This window comes from Arachis stenosperma, chromosome 4 (genome assembly GCF_014773155.1).
Source record: "Arachis stenosperma cultivar V10309 chromosome 4, arast.V10309.gnm1.PFL2, whole genome shotgun sequence".
Classification (NCBI taxonomy): domain Eukaryota; kingdom Viridiplantae; phylum Streptophyta; class Magnoliopsida; order Fabales; family Fabaceae; genus Arachis; species Arachis stenosperma.
The window spans coordinates 47866194-47887015 of NC_080380.1; the positions used below are offsets into that span (position 1 = coordinate 47866194).

The 20822-nt window shown below is 36.4% G+C and overlaps 1 non-coding gene across 1 annotated transcript; it reads left to right on the plus strand.

The window, feature by feature from the left end:
* The first annotated feature begins 18479 nt into the window (after positions 1-18479).
* LOC130977602 (small nucleolar RNA R71) lies at positions 18480-18587 on the plus strand. The gene has a single exon (XR_009085288.1). It is a non-coding gene; the product is annotated as a small nucleolar RNA R71 (small nucleolar RNA).
* Positions 18588-20822: the final 2235 nt, after the last annotated feature.

The following is a 20822-nucleotide window of genomic DNA, read 5'->3' on the forward strand; positions in this document are numbered from 1 at the left end:
TATGATGTTTATAATTAATAAATTTTTATAATTAATATTGCCAAATTTTAAACTATGCATCTTATTGAAATTTTTAAATTATCTCATATGTGCACTAACAAGTCATTATTTTAATTATTCTAATATTTTTATTTAATATTCATATGTTTGCTTATTTATTGATTTTAATATGACGAATTAATAATTATTTTTAAAAATTTATTTTTAAATTTTTGTTTATATTTTATTTTTTATTTTTTATTTTCTAATAGTTTATATATAAAATATAAGTTGTATAATAGAAGTTATTAAAATTTTTTAATTTAATCTCCAAAATTTTTGCAGAGAAATTACATTTTAATGGGTAATAATCTGATTGAGGGATGTTAGGAATTTAATTTTGAAAAGAACATTAATGACTCAAAACAACCAGAAAAAAGATGGATGATAAGAAGAATGAATGATAAGGAGGTGTATGTCACTTGCTTATCAAGGGAATGAAAATTTTTTCGTAACATTTCTATATTGTAATTACTCTTTAGCTTCCTAACATCACTTTTAAAAAAAATTACACCATTTGAGGACTTTACCTAGACCAAGTAAAAAGTAAAAACTCGGCATCTTACCATGATTTAATATGAGATGGGACTTAATATCTTGGAAGGTGCCTGATAGAAGACCAAACGTGGTTTCAGATTTTTCACAAAATAGATTTTCGTTGTAAGTATAGCTCCGAACCAACAATTGATCCTAATCAAAATTTAATCCAAGATATTTTCACAATTCAAATCAAATTAACCAAGAGTATTTAGACTCCCGGGTCGTTCTCCCTAGGAACTAGTGACAACAAGTGCATAAAATTTTGGTTGTGGAAAGCAAGGGTGACGAACGAACTTTAGTGTGGTCTAAAATTCACAAATAAAGGCTAGTTGAAAGTATAGCTTTTAATCCAACTAAAATCCTTTCGTACAAAAATTTTTTTGTCACAAGTACAAACCCCTAATAAATAATAACCGAAGTATTTAAACCTCGGGCCATTTCTCAAGGAATTGCATTAATATGAAAATTGAGTCTAACATCAAAAGTTCACAAACTTAAATAATAACAATGAGTAATCAATAAGAGTAGAAGAGAAATCCTAAATCATAAAACCTAGAGAGGGGAGAGAGCCTCTCTCTCTAGAAAACTACATCTAAAACCTAAAATTTTGTAAAAATGAGAAATGAAAGATTGAATGAATGGATTCCCCCACTCTGCAGCTTCTATTCTGTGTTTTTTAGGGCGAAAACTGGGTAAAAAATAGCCCAGAAATCGATGGGGGCAATTTCTGATACGTATAGGTCGCGGCTTTGTCACGCGTACGCGTCGCTTGTCTGCAGCACAATCCACGTGTACGCGTGCTTCACGCATGCGCGTCACCTAGCAGCATGGCAACTATGGCAAATTATATATCGTTGCGAAGCCCCGGATGTTAGCTTTCCAACGCAACTTGAGCCGTCTTATTTGGACCTCTGTAGCTTACGTTATGATCAATTGAGTGCGAAGAGGTCAGAGCTGACAACTTTACAGTTCCTTCAGCTTCTTGTATTCCTTCCACTTTTGCATGCTTTCTTTCCATCCTCTAAACCATTTCCTGCCCTGTAATCTCTGAAAATACTTAACACATATATCAAGGCATCGAATGGTAATGAGAGAGGATTAAAATTAGCTAAATTAAGACCAAAGAAACATGTTTTCAATCATAGCACAAAATCAGGAAGGAAAATGTAAAACATGCAATTTCAATGAATAAGTGTAAGAATAGTGGATAAAATCCACTCAATTAAGCACAAGATGTACCACGAAATAGTGGTGCATCAAATCTCCCTACACTTAAACATTAGCATGTCCTCATGCTAAGCTCAAGAGAAACTATAAGAGTAAAGATGAATGGTAGGATATATGAAATACAACCTATTTATATGAATGCAACTAGATGCAAAATGCTTTTACCTACTTGGTTAAAAGTAAATAAATCTTCAAGAACAAAAATGAACTGGAATCCACTAATTCAAATCATAAAAATGAAGTACAAATAACTTGCAAGAAGAAGATAGCTCATGAAAGCCGGGAACAAAGAATCGAGCATCAAACCCTCACCGAAAGTGTATACACTCTAATCACTCAAGTGTTTAAGGTTTGATTCTCTCAATTCTCTACTAATCTTGCATTCTAAGGCTTTCTCTTCATCTAACAATCAACAAAAATTTAATTCACCAATACACAAATCAATCGGTCTTTTGAGGGTTGTAATGGAGTTAGGGTTAAGGTCGGATTATATTTGGCCAAGTGGACTAAAATCTGAACCCTTAATTAACCTAAACTTCCCACCTAACTTAAGACAATCCATGTAATTAAAATGCAATATCTAACTTCCCATTAACTGTGTTTTTAACATATTCATGCATTCTAAATTTAAGTACAACTCATATGTATTGATATCACCATTTACTTTGGGGCATTTTGTCCCCTTTTTTTTGCTCTTTTTCTTTTCTTTTTTTTCTTTTATTTTTCTTGTATATTTTTTTTCTTTTCTTTGATTTTCTCAATGAATATGATTAAGTTATTGAATGCATAAACATGTCTTCAACATTTTTCACATTTTCTCAAGAATATAGAACACCCAATTCTCAAACCAGATATTTTCAATCCCAATTTTCCCACACTTAATTCATGAACACTCTCACTAGTCTAAGCTAACCATGGATTCAAATTAAGGACATTATTGTTTCTGCTTAGAGTTAGTGATGTGCTAAAGTAAAGAACAAAGGGGGTAAAATAGGCTCAAAATTGGTTTGCAAAGGATAATGAAAGGGATAAGGCCATTTGGTTATGTAAGCTTAGTGAAAGAAGCCCTCAATCGCATAAGTGTATGCATACAATAAACCATGGAAATATAGAATTAAGCAAGACAGAGATCACAATTTTAGAGAGAACAACACACACAACAAAACAGAATATTGGTTGATAAAATGCAACCAATCAATGAAGCTCAATCTCACTGGTTTTGTGTGTTCGAGCTCTAAACCATGTTCCAATATAATACTTCTTCAAAAAAGTTTAATAAAAGTTTTAATTCAAATTAGTGAAATACTATAAAATAATTTCTTGAAAAAGAAAATATTACTTCAACCAAGTAGTTGGTAAAATATACACAAAATCAGACAAACGTGCAATCAAATATACAAATGCAACAATGAACTAACAAAGGAAATCCCACATTAGTGTTGAGAAGGAACTAACTAACCCGCGGAAGTCGGTATCGACCTCCCCACAATTAAAGATTGCACCGTCCTCGGTGCATGATGAGATGCGCAAGTGGGCGGGTTGCTCCAACTGATGCTCTTTCTTTAATGGATTATGTAGACGGACTTGTTGTTTTCCCCATTTAAAAGCTTTTCCTTTTTCTTTCTTGATGGCCATCCTGAAAAAAGAGACAAAGGAAAAAGAGTAACCCGCAAACAAAGATAGAAAAACAAATAGAATATGGGTGGGTTGATGCCAAATAATGAGGATCTCAACTACATGGTAGCTACAACATACAAGTGAGAAAATAGTAGAAGCAAATGGCATATGAATAGTGCAAAAATTGCAATAATGGGTGAGAGAGTGTGGGTAATGAAAGACAATATAAGTGCGTATATTTGCAAATGGAATACAAATGTCATAAAAGATTAGCATTGACATCTAAATAATATTACCCAACAATGGAAATAAGTCACGAAGCACCAAAAGAAAGCAAGAGAAATGCAACAGTGGAATAAGAACATTTAACACCAATAGAGAAAAAAAAAGAAAATAAAAACATGCATACAGTTAAAATGCAAAGAATGAAAGTATGTAAATGAAATGAGGAAAAATTGAGGGACTTTACTATGAGTTTGTGTGTTTTTCTGTAACTTCAGATATTTTCTGGCTGAAATTGAGGGACCTGAGGAAAAATCTGATTCAGAGGCTGAAAAAGGACTGCAGATGCTGTTGGATTCTGACCTCCCTGCACTCAAACGAGTTTTTCTGGAGCTACATAAATCCAATTGGTGCGCTCATAACTGGGCCGAAAAGCTAACATCTTGGGCTTTCCAGCAATATATAATAGTCCATATTTCGCCTGATATTTGATGGCCTAAACTGGCATTAAACGCCAGCCAGAGACCCTTTTCTGGCTTTAAACGCTGGAACTAGCACCAGAACTAGAGTTAAACGCCCAAACTGGCATCCAAGCTGGCGTTTAACTCTAGAAAAGGCCTATGCACGTGTAAAGCTTAATTCTCAGCTCAAGCACACACCAAGTGGGCACCGGAAGTGGATTTCTGCACTATCTGCACTTAGTTACTTATTTTCTGTAATCCATAGTAATTAGTTTAGTATAAATAGCACCTTTTACTATTGTATTAGGATCCTTTGGATCACTTTTATGCCATTTTTCACATTTGGAAGGCTGGCCATTCGGCCATGCCTAGACCTTTTTCTCTTATGTATTTTTCAACGGTGGAGTTTCTACACCTCATAGATTAAGGTACGGAGCTTTGCTATTCTTTGTGAATTAATGTAAGTACTATTGTTTCTCTTTCAATTCTTGCTTACTTCTTCTCCAAGATATACTCTCGTACTTAATTCAGTTAAGTCAGAATGAAGGGGTGACCCGTGTCAATCTCCCACTATCTTTATTACTCGCTTAGCTAAGATCCGCGTACTTGACAACCACAAGCGGTCTACATGATGTTCAACGTAGTCATTGGACGACAGCCAGAGTATAGTCTCTTGGGTCTCTGATCCACAGATATGACTTGTCTCTCCTAACAACAGAGCATTCGAATCCGTGAGATTAGAATTTTCGTGGTAGAGGCTAGAACCAATTGGCAGCATTCCTGAGATCTGGAAAGTCTAAACCTTGTCTGTGGTATTCTGAGTAGGATTTGGGATGGGATGACTGTGACAAGCTTCAAACTCACGAATGTTGGGCGTAGTGACAGTGTGCAAAAGGATAGAGAGATCCTATTCTAACATAAGTGAGAACTGACAAATGATTAGCCGTGCGGTAGCTGTGCCTGGTATTTTTCATCCGAGATGAGAAATCTGACAGTTGATTAGCCATACAAAAACCGTAGCTGGACCATTTTCGTTGAGAGGATGGATGGTAGCCATTGACAACGGTGATCCACCAACATACAGCTTGCCATGGAAGGGAGCACGCATGATTGGATGAAGACAATAGGAAAGCAGAGGTTCAGAAGCAACATAGCATCTCCAAACGCTTATCTGAAATTCCCACCAATGAATTATAGAAGTATCTTTATTTTAATTTACGTTTTATTTATCTTTCAAATATCAAAACTCATAACCAATTGAATCTGCCTAACTAAGATTTACAGGATAACCATAGCTTGCTTCAAGCCGGCAATCTCCGTGGGATCGACCCTTACTCGCGTAAGGTTTTATTACTTGGATGACCCAGTGCACTTGCTGGTTAGTTGTACCGGAATTGTGAAAGGTGTGATCACAATTCCGTGCACCAAGTTTTTGGCGCCGTTGTCGGGGATTGTTTGAGTTTCGACAATTGATGGTTTATCTTGTTACTTAGATTAGGTAATTTTCTTCTTGTTTCAACCTTTATTTTATTTTCAATAAAAATTTAAAAATATATAAAACAAAAAATTTGTGTGTTTCTTGTTTGAGTCTTGTGTCAAATTTTAAGTTTGGTTTCAACTGCATGTTTTTAATTTTTCTTAGATTTTCGAAAATTCATGCATTGTGTTCTTCTTTGATCTTCAAGTAGTTCTTGCTGATTTTTCTTATTTGATCTTTAATTTTTCTTGTTTTGTGTCTTTTCTTGTTTTTCTGGTGCATTTTCGAATTGTTAGTATCCCTAGTACAAAAGTTCTTAAGTTTGGTGTCTTGCATGTCTTTCTTTTCTTAAAAATTTTCAAAAATATATTCATGATGTTCATCATGATCTTCAAAGTGTTCTTGGTGTTCATCTTAACATTCAAAGTGTTCTTGCATGCATTATTTATTTTGATCTTAAATTTTTATGTTTTGTTTTATTTTATTGTTTTTCTCTCTCTTCATTAAAAATTCAAAAGTAAAAAAAATATCTTTTCCTTATTCTTCTCATAATTTTTTAAATTTAGTTGTTTCTTGTTAGTAAAGTCAAAATTTCAATTTAAAAACTTTATCTTTTCAAATCTTTTTCAAAATCAATTCTTTTTCATTTTTTTATGATTTTCGAATTTCATTCTTAAAATTTTTCAAAAATCTTTTTCATTTTTCTTTTAATGTTTTCGAAAATTTTAAAACTAATTTTTCAAAAAAAATTTTCTTACTTTTATTTCATATTTTCGAAAATCCTTGCTAACAATTAATGTTTTGATTCAAAAATTTCAAGTTTGTTACTTTCTTGTTAAGAAAGGTTCAATCTTTGAATTCTAGAATCATATCTTTTAGTTTCTTGTTAGTCAAGTCATCAAATTTAATTTTAAAAATCAAATCTTTTTAATTTCTTTTTCAATTTTTTTTCAAAATAAATTTCAATCATATCTTTTTTAAAATTTTAATTTCAAAATCCTTTTCTAACTTCTTATCTTTTCAAAATTTATTTTCAAATCTTTTTCAACTAACTACTTGACGTGTTTGTTTTAATTTTAAAAAAAATTTACTATTCCTTATCTTTTTCAAAACCACCTAACTACTTTTCCACTTCTAATTTTCGAAAATCACTAACCACTTTTTCAAAAATCTTTTTAATTAACTAATTGTTTTAGTTTTTAATGTTCTTGTATTTCTTTTTCAAATTTTCGAAACTAACTTAATTAATTAAATAAAAAAACATTTTTCTTTTCCCTCTTCTTAAAATTCGAATACTCTCTCTCTCATCTCTTTCTATTTATTTTATTTATTTACTAACATTTCTCTTCTACTCATCTAATAATTTGAACCCTCTCCCTCTCTCTGTGTTCGAATTCTTCTTATTCTCTCTGTACCTCATTCTTCTATTCTTCTTTTCCTCTGACACATAAAGGAATCTCTATACTGTGACATAGAGGATTCCACTACCCTCTTTGTTCTCTTCTTTTTCATATGAGCAGGAACAGGGATAAAGACATTCTTGTTGAAGCTGATCCTGAACCGGAAAGGACTCTGAAGAGGAAGCTAAGAGAACCTAAAGCACAACACTTCGGAGAGGACTGATGAGCGGATAATTTATACGCTTTTTGGCATTGTTTTTAAGTAGTTTTTAGTATGATCTAGTTACTTTTAGGGATGTTTTCATTAGTTTTTATGATAAATTCACATTTCTGGACTTTACTAGGAGTTTGCGTGTTTTTCTATGATTTCAGGTAAATTCTAGCTGAAATTGAGGGACCTGAGCAAAACTCTGAAAAGGCTGACAAAAGGACTGCTGATGCTGTTGGAATCTGACCTCCCTGCACTCAAAATGAATTTTCTGGAGCTACAGAACTCCAAATGGCGCGCTCTCAACGGCGTTGGAAAGTAAACATCCAGAGCTTTCCAGCAATATATAATAGTCTATACTTTATTCGGAAATTGATGACGTAACCTGGCGTTGAACGCCAAGTACATACTGCTGTCTGGAGTTAAACGCCAGAAACACGTCATGATCCGGAGTTGAACGCCCAAAACACGTTATAACTTGGCGTCCAACTCCAATAAAGGCCTCAGCTCGTGGATAGACCAAGCTCAGCCCAAACATACACCAAGTGGGCCCCGGAAGTGGATTTACGCATTAATTACTTACTTCTGTAAACCCTAGGAGCTAGTTTATTATAAATAGAACCTTTTACTATCATATTATCATTTTTTTTATCCTGGATCCTAGATTGTATTTTGATCCAGTGACCACGTTTTGGGGGCTGGCCATTCGGCCATGCCTGAACCTTTCACTCATGTATTTTCAACGGTGGAGTTTCTGCACACCATAGATTAAGGGTGTGGAGCTCTGCTGTACCTCAAGTTTCAATGCAATTACTATTATTTTCTATCCGAATCAATTTTATTCTTAATCCAAGATATACGTTGCACTTCACCTTGATGAATGTGATGATCCATGACACTCATCATCATTCTCACCTATGAACGCGCGTGACTGACAACCACTTCCATTCTACCTTAGGCCGGGCGCATATCTCTTAGATTCCCCAACAGAATCTTCGTGGTATAAGCTAGAATTGATGGCAGCATTCTTGAGAATCCGGAAAGTCTAAACCTTGTCTATGGTATTCCGAGTAGGATTCTGGGATTGAATGACTGTGACGAGCTTCAAACTCCTGAAGGATGGGCGTGATGACAAACACAAAAGCTTGGCTGGCTATTAAGCCATGTCTAATTCCTGGACTGGAGCTTTAGACTAACATTGCGAAGATTCCTGGAATTCATATTAAAAATTTTGAATTTCTTATTTTATTTTTCCTTTATATTTTACGAAAAAAATCAAATAAAATACAAAAAAAATTAGAAAATCATAAAAATAAAAAATATTTTGTGTTTCTTGTTTGAGTCTTGTGTCAAGTCATAAGTTTTGTGTCAATTGCATGTTCATCTTTTTCTTGCATAAAATTTTTGAAAAATTCATGCATTCATAGTGTTCATCATGATCTTCAAGTTGTTCTTGATGAACTTTCTTGTTTGATCTTCATATTTTCTTGTTTTGTGTTGTATGGTGTTTTTCATATGCATTCTTGCATTCATAGAGTCTAAACATGAAAAATTTCTAAGTTTGGTGTCTTGCATGTTTTCTTTTCTTGAAAATTTTTCAAAAATATGTTCTTGATGTTCATCATGATCTTCAAAGTGTTCTTGGTGTTCATCTTGACATTCATAGTGTTCTTGCATGCATCATGTGTTTTGATCCAAAATTTTCATGCATTGAGTATTTTTAGTGTTTTTCTCTCTCATCAAAAAAAAAATTCAAAAATCAAAAAAATATCTTATCTTTTAAATCTTATCTTTTTAAAATCTTTTTCAAAAATCATATCTTTTCCATTTTTTCATCATTTTCGAAAATTTCAAAAATCTTTTTCAAAATATTTTCAAAATCTTTTTCTTATCTTTACATCATATTTTCGAAAATTGCATCAAAAATTAATGTTTTGATTCAAAAATTTCAAGTTTGTTACTTTCTTGTTAAGAAAGATTCAAATTTCAAGTTCTAGAATCATATCTTGTGATTTCTTGTGAGTCAAGTCATTAATTGTGATTTTAAAATTCAAATCTTTTTCAAAACTAATTTCAATCTTATCTTTTCAAAACCATATCTTTTTAAATCATATCTTTTATATCATATTTTTTTCAAAATTTTATCTTTTTCAAAAAAAATTTAAAATATCTTTTCTAACTTCTTATCTTCTTATCTTTTCAAAATTGATTTTAATATCTTTTTTCAACTAATTAATTAACTTTTTGTTTGTTTCTTATCTTTTTCAAAACTACCTAACTACTTTTCCCTCTCTAATTTTCGAAAATACCTCCCTCTTTTTCAAAAATTCTTTTTAATTAATTAATTGTTTCAAATTTTAGTTTTAATTTTCGAAAATTACTAACCCATTTTTCAAAATTATTTTCGAATTTCTCTCCCCCTCATCTCTTTCTATTTATTTTATTTATTTACTAACACTTCTCTTCACCTCTCTTCATCTCCAATCACTGCCTCTATCCTCACCATTGTGATTGGATTCTCCACTTTTATTCCTTTCTTCTTCTACTAACAATAAGGAACCTCTTTACTGTGACATAGAGGATTCCTCTTTCTTTTCTTGTTCTCTTCTTCCCTATATGAGCAGGAGCAAGGACAAGAACATTCTTATTGGAGCAAATCCTGAACCTGAAAGGACTCTGAAGAGGAAGTCAAGAGAAACTAAAAATCAACAATTCAGAGAAACCTCAAAAAAAAAAAAGAGAAAAGGAAAGACAAAAAGCTTCCACCTCCTAGTCATGGGAGATGGAAAGTTTCATGTAAAGGGTCCATAGCTCAGTAGAAGAGCATTTGACTGCACATCAAGAAAGCATGAGAAATTCCCTCTTCAAGAAATCCCTGAGATACCTCAGGGGATACATGTTCCTCCACATAATTATTGGAAGCAACTAAGGATAGGAACACCAAAATCACTAGGGATCATGCAACAGAAGCAAGGAAGAGACATAAAGGAGGTCAAAAAGCACCATTGGATCTTCAAGAAGGCGCCACCCTCACTCAGGTGGACTCATTCCTTGTTCTAAAAATTTTTTTTCCTACTTTTCATTTTTTATATGTTTATCTATTACATGATCATTAGTATGTAGTAACTATGTCTTAAAGCTATGAATAAATTCTATAAATCCTTCACCTCTCTTAAATAAAAAAAAAATTGTTTTAATTCAAAAGAACAAGAAGTACATAAATTTCGAATTTATCCTTGAATTTAGTTTAATTATATTGATGTGGTGACAATACTTCTTGCTTTCTGAATGAATGCTTAAACAGTGCATATTTTTGATCTTGTTGTTTATGAATGTTAAAATTGTTGGCTCTTGAAAGAATGATGAACAAAGAGAAATGTTATTGATGATCTGAAAAATCATAAATTTGATTCTTGAAGCAAGAAAAAGCAGTGAATGGCGAAAAAAATTAAAAAATTAATTGACGAAAAAAAAATATTTTGAAAAAAAAAAGAGAAAAAGCAAGCAGAAAAAGCCAATAGCCCTTAAAACCAAAAGGCAAGGGTAAAAAGGATCCAAAGCAAAAGAGTGTGCTTAAGAGCTCTGGACACCACTAACTGGGGACTCTAGCAAAGCTGAGTCACAATCTGAAAAGGTTCACCCAGTTATGTGTCTATGGCATTTATGTATCCAGTGGTAATACTGGAAAACAAAATGCTTAGGGCCACGACCAAGACTCAAAAAGTAGCTGTGTTCAAGAATCAACATACTTAACTAGGAGAATTAATAACACTATCTGAAATTCTAAGTTCCTAGAGAAGCCAATCATTCTAAACTTCAAAGGAAAAAGTGAGATGCCAAAACTGTTCAGAAGCAAAAAGCTACAAGTCCCGCTCATCTGATTAGAACTAATATTCATTGATATTCTAAATTTATAGTATATTCTCTTCTTTTTATCCTATTTTATTTTCAGTTGCTTGGGGACAAGCAACAATTTAAGTTTGGTGTTGTGATGAGCGGATAATTTATACGCTTTTTGGCATTGTTTTTAAGTAGTTTTTAGTATGATCTAGTTACTTTTAGGGATGTTTTCATTAGTTTTTATGTTAAATTCACATTTCTGGACTTTACTAGGAGTTTGTGTGTTTTTCTATGATTTCAGGTAAATTCTGGCTGAAATTGAGGGACCTGAGCAAAACTCTGAAAAAGGCTGACAAAAGGACTGCTGATGCTGTTGGAATCTGACCTCCCTGCACTCAAAATAGATTTTCTGGAGCTACAGAACTCCAAATGGCGCGCTCTCAACGGCGTTGGAAACTAGACATCCAGAGCTTTCCAGCAATATATAATAGTCCATACTTTATTCGGAAATTGACGACGTAACTTGGCGTTGAACGCCAAGTACATGCTGCTGTCTGGAGTTAAACGCCAGAAACACGTCATGATCCGGAGTTGAACGCCCAAAACACGTTATAACTTGGCGTCCAACTCCAATAAAGGCCTCAGCTCGTGGATAGACCAAGCTCAGCCCAAACATACACCAAGTGGGCCCCGGAAGTGGATTTACGCATTAATTACTTACTTCTGTAAACCCTAGGAGCTAGTTTATTATAAATAGAACCTTTTACTATCATATTATCATTTTTTTATCCTGGATCCTGGATTGTATTTTGATCCAGTGACCACATTTTGGGGGCTGGCCATTCGGCCATGCCTGAACCTTTCACTCATGTATTTTCAACGGTGGAGTTTCTGCACACCATAGATTAAGGGTGTGGAGCTCTGCTGTACCTCAAGTTTCAATGCAATTACTATTATTTTCTATCCAAATCAATTTTATTCTTAATCCAAGATATACGTTGCACTTCACCTTGATGAATGTGATGATCCATGACACTCATCATCATTCTCACCTATGAACACGCGTGACTGACAACCACTTCCGTTCTACCTTAGGCCGGGCGCATATCTCTTAGATTCCCCAACAGAATCTTCGTGGTATAAGCTAGAATTGATGGCAGCATTCTTGAGAATCCGGAAAGTCTAAACCTTGTCTATGGTATTCCGAGTAGGATTCTGGGATTGAATGACTGTGACGAGCTTCAAACTCCTGAAGGATGGCCGTGATGACAAACTGGTATGCGAAATTGTGATCACTACTTTTCACAACTCAAATAATCCCCGGTAATGAATCCAAAAACTTGGTGCTCAATACCATGGTATAAACACAACTTCGCACAACTAACCAGCAAGTGCACTGGGTCGTCCAAGTAATAAACCTTACGCGAGTAAGGGTCGATCCCACGGAGATTGTTGGTATGAAGCAAGCTATGGTCACCTTGTAAATCTTAGTCAGGCAGACTCAAATGGGTATGGGTGATATATGAATAAAACATAAAGATAAAGATAGAGATACTTATGTAAATCATTGGTGAGAACTTCAAATAAGCGAATGGAGATGCTTTGTCCCTTCTGTCTCTCTGCTTTCCTACTGTCTTCATCCAATCCTTCTTACTCCTTTCCATGGCAAGCTGTATGTTGGGCATCACCGTTGTCAATGGCTACAGTCCCGTCCTCTCAGTGGAAATGTTCAACACACCCTGTCACGGCACGGCTATCCAGCTGTCGATTCTCAATCATGTCGGAATAGAATCCAGTGATTCTTTTGCGTCTGTCACTAACGCCCCACAATCGCGAGTTTGAAGCTCGTCACAGTCATTCAAACATTGAATCCTACTCAGAATACCACAGACAAGGTTTAGACCTTCCGGATTCTCTTGAATGCCGCCATCAATTCTAGCTTATACCACGAAGATTCCGGTTAAAGAACCCAAGAGATAAACATTAGAGCCTTGTTGCTTGTAGAACGACAGTGGTTGTCAATCACGCGTTCATAAGTGAGAACGATGATGAGCGTCACATAATCATCACATTCATCAAGTTCTTGAGAGCGAATGAATATCTTGGAATAAGAACAAGCTGAATTGAATAGAAGAACAATAGTAATTGCATTAATACTCGAGGTACAGCAGAGCTCCACACCTTAATCTATGGTGTGTAGAAACTCCACCGTTGAAAATACATAAGAACAAGGTCTAGGCATGGCCGTGAGGCCAGCCCCCAGTGATCAAAAGATTCAAAGATCTCAAGATGTCAAATACAATAGTAAAAGGTCCTATTTATAGGGAACTAGTAGCTTAAGAATTACAAAGATGAGTAAATGACATAAAAATCCACTTCCGGGCCCACTTGGTGTGTGTTTGGGCTGAGCATTGAAGCATTTTCGTGTAGAGACTCTTCTTGGAGTTAAACGCCAGCTCTTGTGCCAGTTTGGGCGTTTAACTCCCACTTTGGTGCCAGTTCCGGCGTTTAACGCTGGGAATTCTGAGGGTGACTTTGAACGCCGGTTTGGGCCATCAAATCTTGGGCAAAGTATAGATTATCATATATTGCTGGAAAGCCCAGGATGTCTACTTTCCAACGCCGTTGAGAGCGCGCAATTGGGCTTTTGTAGCTCAAGAAAATCCACTTCGAGTGCAGCCAGATCAGAATCCAACAGCATCTGCAGTCCTTTTCAGAGTCTGAATCAGATTTTTGCTCAGGTCCCTCAATTTCAGCTAGAAAATACCTGAAATCACAGAAAAATACACAAACTCATAGTAAAGTCCAGAAAAGTGAATTTTAATTAAAAACTAATAAAAATATACTAAAAACTAACTAAAATATACTAAAAACATACTGAAAACAATGCCAAAAAGCGTACAAATTATCCGCTCAGCACAATACCAAACTTAAATTGTTGCTTGTCCCCAAGCAACTGAAAATCAAATAAGATAAAAAGAAGAGAATATGCAATGAACTCCAAAAACATCTATGAAGATCAGTATTAATTAGATGAGCGGGGCTTTTAGCTTTTTGCCTCTGAACAGTTTTGGCATCTCACTCTATCCTTTGAAATTCAGAATGATTGGCTTCTTTAGGAACTCAGAATCCAGATAGTGTTATTGATTCTCCTAGTTAAGTATTACCACCGGATACATACATGCCACAGACACATAATTGGGTGAACCTTTTTAGATTGTGACTCAGCTTTCCTAGAGTCCCCAATTAGAGGTGTCCAGGGTTCTTAAGCACACTCTTTTTGCCTTGGATCACAACTTTATTTCTTTCTTTTTCTTTCTTTTCTCTTTCTCCTTCTTTTTTTGTTTTTTTTGTATTCACTGCTTTTTCTTGCTTCAAGAATCATTTTTATGATTTTTCAGATCCTCAATAACATGTCTCCTTTTTCATCATTCTTTCAAGAGCCAAAAATTTTAACATTTATGAACAACAAATTCAAAAGACATATGCACTGTTCAAGCATACATTCAGAAAACAAAAGTATTGCCACCACATCAAAATAATTAATCTGTTATAAAATTTAAAATTCATGCAATTCTTCTCTTTTTCAATTAAGAACATTTTTTTTATTTAAGAAAGGTGATGTATTCATAGGACATTCATAACTTTAAGGCATAGACACTAAGACACTAATGATCACAAGACACAAACATAGATAAACATAAGCATGATTTTCGAAAAACAGAAAATAAAGAACAAGGAAATTAAAGAACGGGTCCACCTTAGTGATGGCGGCTTGTTCTTCCTCTTGAAGATCCTATGGAGTGCTTGAGCTCCTCAATGTCTCTTCCTTGCCTTTGTTGCTCCTCTCTCATGATTCTTTGATCTTCTCTAATTTCATGAAGGAGGATGGAATGTTCTTGGTGCTCCACCCTTAGTTGTCCCATGTTGGAACTCAATTCTCCTAGGGAGGTGTTGATTTGCTCCCAATAGTTTTGTGGAGGAAAGTGCATCCCTTGAGGCATCTCAGGGATTTCATGATGAGTGGGATCTCTTGTTTGCTCCATCCTTTTCTTAGTGATGGGCTTGTCCCCATCAATGAGGATGTCTCCTTCTATGTCCACTCCAACTGAATAATAGAGGTAACAAATGAGATGAGGAAAGGCTAACCTTGCCAAGGTAGAGGACTTGTCCGCCACCTTATAGAGTTCTTGGGCTATAACCTCATGAACTTCTACTTCTTCTCCAATCATGATGCTATGGATCATGATGGCCCGGTCTAGAGTAACTTTAGACCGGTTGCTAGTGGGAATGATTGAGCGTTGGATAAACTCCAACCATCCTCTAGCCATGGGCTTGAGGTCGTGCCTTCTCAGTTGAACCGGCTTCCCTCTTGAATCTCTCTTCCATTGGGCGCCCTCTTCACAAATGTCTATGAGGACTTGGTCCAACCTTTGATCAAAGTTGACCCTTCTAGTGTAAGGGTGTTCATCTCCTTGCATCATGGGCAAGTTGAATGCCAACCTTACATTTTCCGGACTAAAATCTAAGTATTTCCCCCAAACCATTGTAAGCCAATTCTTTGGGTCCGGGTTCACACTTTGATCATGGTTCTTGGTGATCCATGCATTGGCATAGAACTCTTGAACCATTAAGATTCTGACTTGTTGAATGGGGTTGGTAAGAACTTCCCAACCTCTTCTTCGGATCTCATGTCGGATCTCCGGATATTCATTCTTTTTGAGTTTGAAAGGGACCTCGGGGATCACTTTCTTCAAGGCCACAGCTTCATAGAAGTGGTCTTGATGCACCCTTGAGATAAATCTCTCCATCTCCCATGACTCGGAGGTGAAAGCTTTTGCCTTCCCTTTCCTCTTTCTAGAGGTTTCTCCGGCCTTGGATGCCATAAATGGTTATGGAAAAACAAAAAGCAATGCTTTTACCACACCAAACTTAAAAGGTTTGCTCGTCCTCGAGCAAAAGAAGAAAGAAGAGAGTAGAAGAAGAAGAAATAGAGGAGATAGAGATGGCTTTTTTATTCGGCCAAAGGGAGAAGTAGTGTTTAGGTTGTGTGAAAATGAGGGGGTGAAGATGGGTTTATATAGGGGTGGAGAGAGGGGTAGGGTTCGGCTATGGGAGGGTGGGTTTGGGAGGGAAAGTGGTTTAAATTTGAATGGTGAGGTAGGTGGGGTTTTATGAAGGATGGATGTGAGTGGTGAAGAGAAAGATGGGATTTGATAGGTGAGGGTTTTTTGGGGAAGAGTGGTTGAGGTGATTGGTGAATGGGTGAAGAAGAGAGAGGGTGGTGGGGTAGGTGGGGATCCTGTGGGGTCCACAGATCCTGAGGTGTCAAGGAAAATTCAACCCTGCACCAAGTAGCATGCAAAAATGCACTTCATGCCAATTCTGGCGTTAAACGCCGGGCTGGTGCCCATTTCTGGCGTTTAACGCCAGTTTCTTGCCCTTTTTTGGTGTTTAACGCCAGTCTGGTGCCCTTTTCTGGCGTTAAACGCCCAGAATGGTGCCAGACTGGGCGTTAAACGCCCATTTGCTAACTTCACTGGCGTTTAAACGCCAGCAAGTTCTCCTCCAGGGTGTGCTATTTTTCTTTCTATTTTCATTCTGTTTTTGCTTTTTCAATTGATTTTGTGACTTCTCATGATCATCAACCTACAGAAAACATAAAATAACAAAGGAAAATAGATTAAATATAACATTGGGCTGCCTCCCAACAAGCGCTTCTTTAATGTCAGTAGCTTGACAGTGGGCTCTCATGGAGCCTTACAGATACTCAGAGCAATGTTGAAACCTCCCACACCAAACTTAGAGTTTGAATGTGGGGGTTCAACACCAAACTTAGAATTTGGTTGTGGCCTCCCAACACCAAACTTAGAGTTTGACTTTGGGGGCTCTGTTTGACTCTGTTTTGAGAGAAGCTCTTCATGCTTCCTCTCCATGGTGACAGAGGGATATCCTTGAGCCTTAAACACAAAGGATTCTTCATTCACTTGAATGATCAATTCTCCTCTGTCAACATCAATCACAGCCTTTGCTGTGGCTAGGAAGGGTCTGCCAAGGATGATGGATTCATCCATGCACTTCCCAGTCTCTAGGACTATGAAATCAGCAGGGATGTAATGGTCTTCAATCTTCACCAAAACATCCTCTACAAGCCCATAAGCTTGTTTTCTTGAATTGTCTGCCATTTCTAGTGAGATTCTTGCAGCTTGTACCTCAAAGATCCCTAGCTTCTCCATTACAGAGAGAGGCATGAGGTTTACACTTGACCCTAGGTCACACAGAGCCTTCTTGATGGTCATGGTGCCTATGGTGCAAGGTATTGAAAACTTCCCAGGATCTTGTCTCTTTTGAGGTAATCTCTGCCTAGACAAGTCATCCAGTTCTTTGGTGAGCAAAGGAAGTTTGTTCTCCCAAGTCTCATTACCAAATAACTTGTCATTTAGCTTCATGATTGCTCCAAGGTATTTAGCAACTTGCTCTTCAGTGACATACTCATCCTCTTCAGAGGAAGAATACTCATCAGAGCTCATGAATGGTAGAAGTAGATCTAATAGAATCTCTATGGTCTCATTTTGAGCCTAAGATTCCCATGGTTCCTCATTAGGGAACTCATTGGAGGCCAGTGGACGTCCATTGAGGTCTTCCTCAATGGCGCTCACTGCCTCTTCATCCTCTCCAAATTCGGCCATGTTGATGGCCTTGCACTCTCCTTTTGGATTTTCTTCTGTATTGCTTGGAAGAGTACTAGGAGGGAGTTCAGTAGTTCTCTTGCTCAGCTGTCCCACTTGTGCCTCCAAATTCCTAATGGAGGACCTTATTTCAGTCATGAAACTTTGAGTGGTTTTGATTAGATCAGAGACCATGGTTGCTAAGTCAGAGTGGTTCTGCTTAGAATTCTCTGTCAGTTGCTGAGAAGATGATGGAAAAGGCTTGCTATTGCTAAACCTGTTTCTTCCACCATTATTATTGTTGAAACCTTGTTGAGGTCTCTGTCGATCCTTCCATGAGAGATTTGGATGATTTCTCCATGAAGAGTTATAGGTGTTTCCATAAGGTTCTCCCATGTAATTCACCTCTTCCATTGAAGGGTTCTCAGGATCATAAGCTTCTTCTTCAGATGAAGCATCCTCAGTACTGCCTGGTGCATTTTGCATTCCAGACAGACTTTGAGAAATCAAATTGACTTGCTGAGTCAATATCTTGTTCTGAGCCAATATGGCATTCAGAGTATCAATCTCAAGAACTCCTTTCTTCTGATTTGTCCCATTGTTCACAGGATTCCTCTCAGAAGTGTACATGAATTGGTTATTTGCAACCATTTCAATGAGCTCTTGAGCTTCTGTAGGCGTCTTCTTCAGATGAAGAGATCCTCCAGCAGAGTTATCCAATGACATCTTGGATAGTTCAGAGAGACCATCATAGAAAATACCTATGATGCTCCATTCAGAAAGCATGTCAGAAGGACATTTTCTGATCAATTGTTTGTATCTTTCCCAAGCTTCATAGAGGGATTCTCCGTCCTTCTGTTTGAAGGTTTGGACTTCCACTCTAAGCTTACTCAATTTTTGAGGTGGAAAGAACTTTGCCAAGAAGGCATTGACTAGCTTTTCCCAAGAGTTCAGGCTGTCTTTAGGTTGTAAGTCCAACCATATCCTAGCTCTGTCTCTTACAGCAAAAGGGAATAGCATAAGTCTGTAGACCTCAGGGTCAACCCCATTAGTCTTGACAGTGTCACAGATTTGCAAGAACTCAGCTAAAATCTGATGAGGATCTTCCAATGGAAGTCCATGGAACTTGCAATTCTATTGCATTAGAGAAACTAATTGAGGCTTAAGCTCAAAGTTGTTTGCTCCAATGGCAGGGATAGAAATGCTTCTCCCATAGAAGTCGGGAGTAGGTGCAGTAAAGTCACCCAGCACCTTCCTTGCATTGTTGGCATTGTTGTTGTTTTCGGCTGCCATGGATTCTTCTTCTTTGAAGATTTCTGTTAGGTCCTCTGCAGAGAGTTGTGCCTTAGCTTCTCTTAGCTTTCGTTTCAAGGTCCTTTCAGGTTCAGGGTCAGCCTCAACAAGAATGCTTTTGTCTTTGCTCCTGCTCATATGAAAGAGAAGAGAACAAGAAAATATGGAATCCTCTATGTCACAGTATAGAGATCCCTTGAGGTGTCAGAGGAAAAGAAAAATAGAAGGAAGAGGTAGAAGAATTCGAACTTAGTGAGATAGAGTTCGAATTGTGCATTGAGGAGGAGTGGTACTCCATAAATAGAAGGATGTGAGAAGAGGGGAAGAAATTTTTTGAAAATTAATTAAAAAGATTTTAAAATCATTTTGAAAAAGATTTTGAAGAAGATATGATTGAAAATTTTTTTGAAAAAAGATGTGATTGAGAAGATATGATTTGAAAAATAATTTAAAAAGATTTGATTTTAAAAATTAAGGACTTGCCTAACAAGAAAAGATATGATTCAAACATTAAACCTTTCTCAACAGAAAAGGCAACATACTTGAAATGTTCAATCAAATCATTAATTGTTAGCAAGTATCTTTGAAAAAGGAAAGAAATTGATTTTGCAAAAGATTTGATTGAAAAGATATGATTTGAAAAGGATTTGATTTTGAAAAACTTTGAAAACTTGAAAAAAAATCTGAATTAAAAACAGAATCTTCCCTCTTGTGCCATCCTGGCGTTAAACGCCCAGAATGGTGCACATTCTGGCGTTTAACGCCCAAAGCTCTACCCTTTTGGGCGTTAAACGCCCAGCCAGGCACCCTGGCTGGCGTTTAAACGCCAGTTTTTCCTTCTTCACTGGGCGTTTTGAATGCCCAGCTTTTTCTGTATAATTCCTCTGTTGCATGTACTGAATCTTCAGTTCCCTGTATTATTGGCTTGAAAATAGAACCAAGATCAAATAAACAATGCATGCAAGACACCAAACTTAAAATGAGACACTGGACTTAAATAAGAAACATAGAATATTTTTGGTTTTTATGATTTTGTAATTTTTTTTTGGATTTTTCGAAAATTAAGTGAAAAAGAATATAAAGGTATCAAAATTCTTAATGAGAATTCCAGGAATCATGCAATGTTAGTCTAAAGCTTCAGTCTAAAGGAATTAGACATAAAAATCCACTTCCGGGCCCACTTGGTGTGTGTTTGGGCTGAGCATTGAAGCATTTTCGTGTAGAGACTCTTCTTGGAGTTAAACGCCAGCTCTTGTGCCAGTTTGGGCGTTTAACTCCCACTTTGGTGCCAGTTCCGGCGTTTAACGCTGGGAATTCTGAGGGTGACTTTGAACGCCGGTTTGGGCCATCAAATATTGGGTAAAGTATGGACTATCATATATTGCTGGAAAGCCCAGGATGTCTACTTTCCAATGCCGTTGAGAGCGCGCCTATTGGGCTTCTGTAGCTCCAGAAAATCCACTTCGAGTTCAGGGAGGTCAGAATCCAACAGCATCTGCAGTCCTTTTCAGTCTCTGAATCAGATTTTTGCTCAGGTCCCTCAATTTCAGCCAGAAAATACCTGAAATCATAGAAAAACACACAAACTCATAGTAAAGTCCAGAAAAGTGAATTTTAATTAAAAACTAATAAAAATATACTAAAAACTAACTAAGATATACTAAAAATAATGCCAAAAAGCGTACAAATTATCCGCTCATCACAAACGCAAAAGAATCAAGGGATTCTATTCCAACCTGATTGAGAACCGACGGATGATTAGACGTGCCGTGACAGAGCATTTGGACCTTTTTCACTGAGAGGATGGGATGTAGCCATTGACAACGGTGA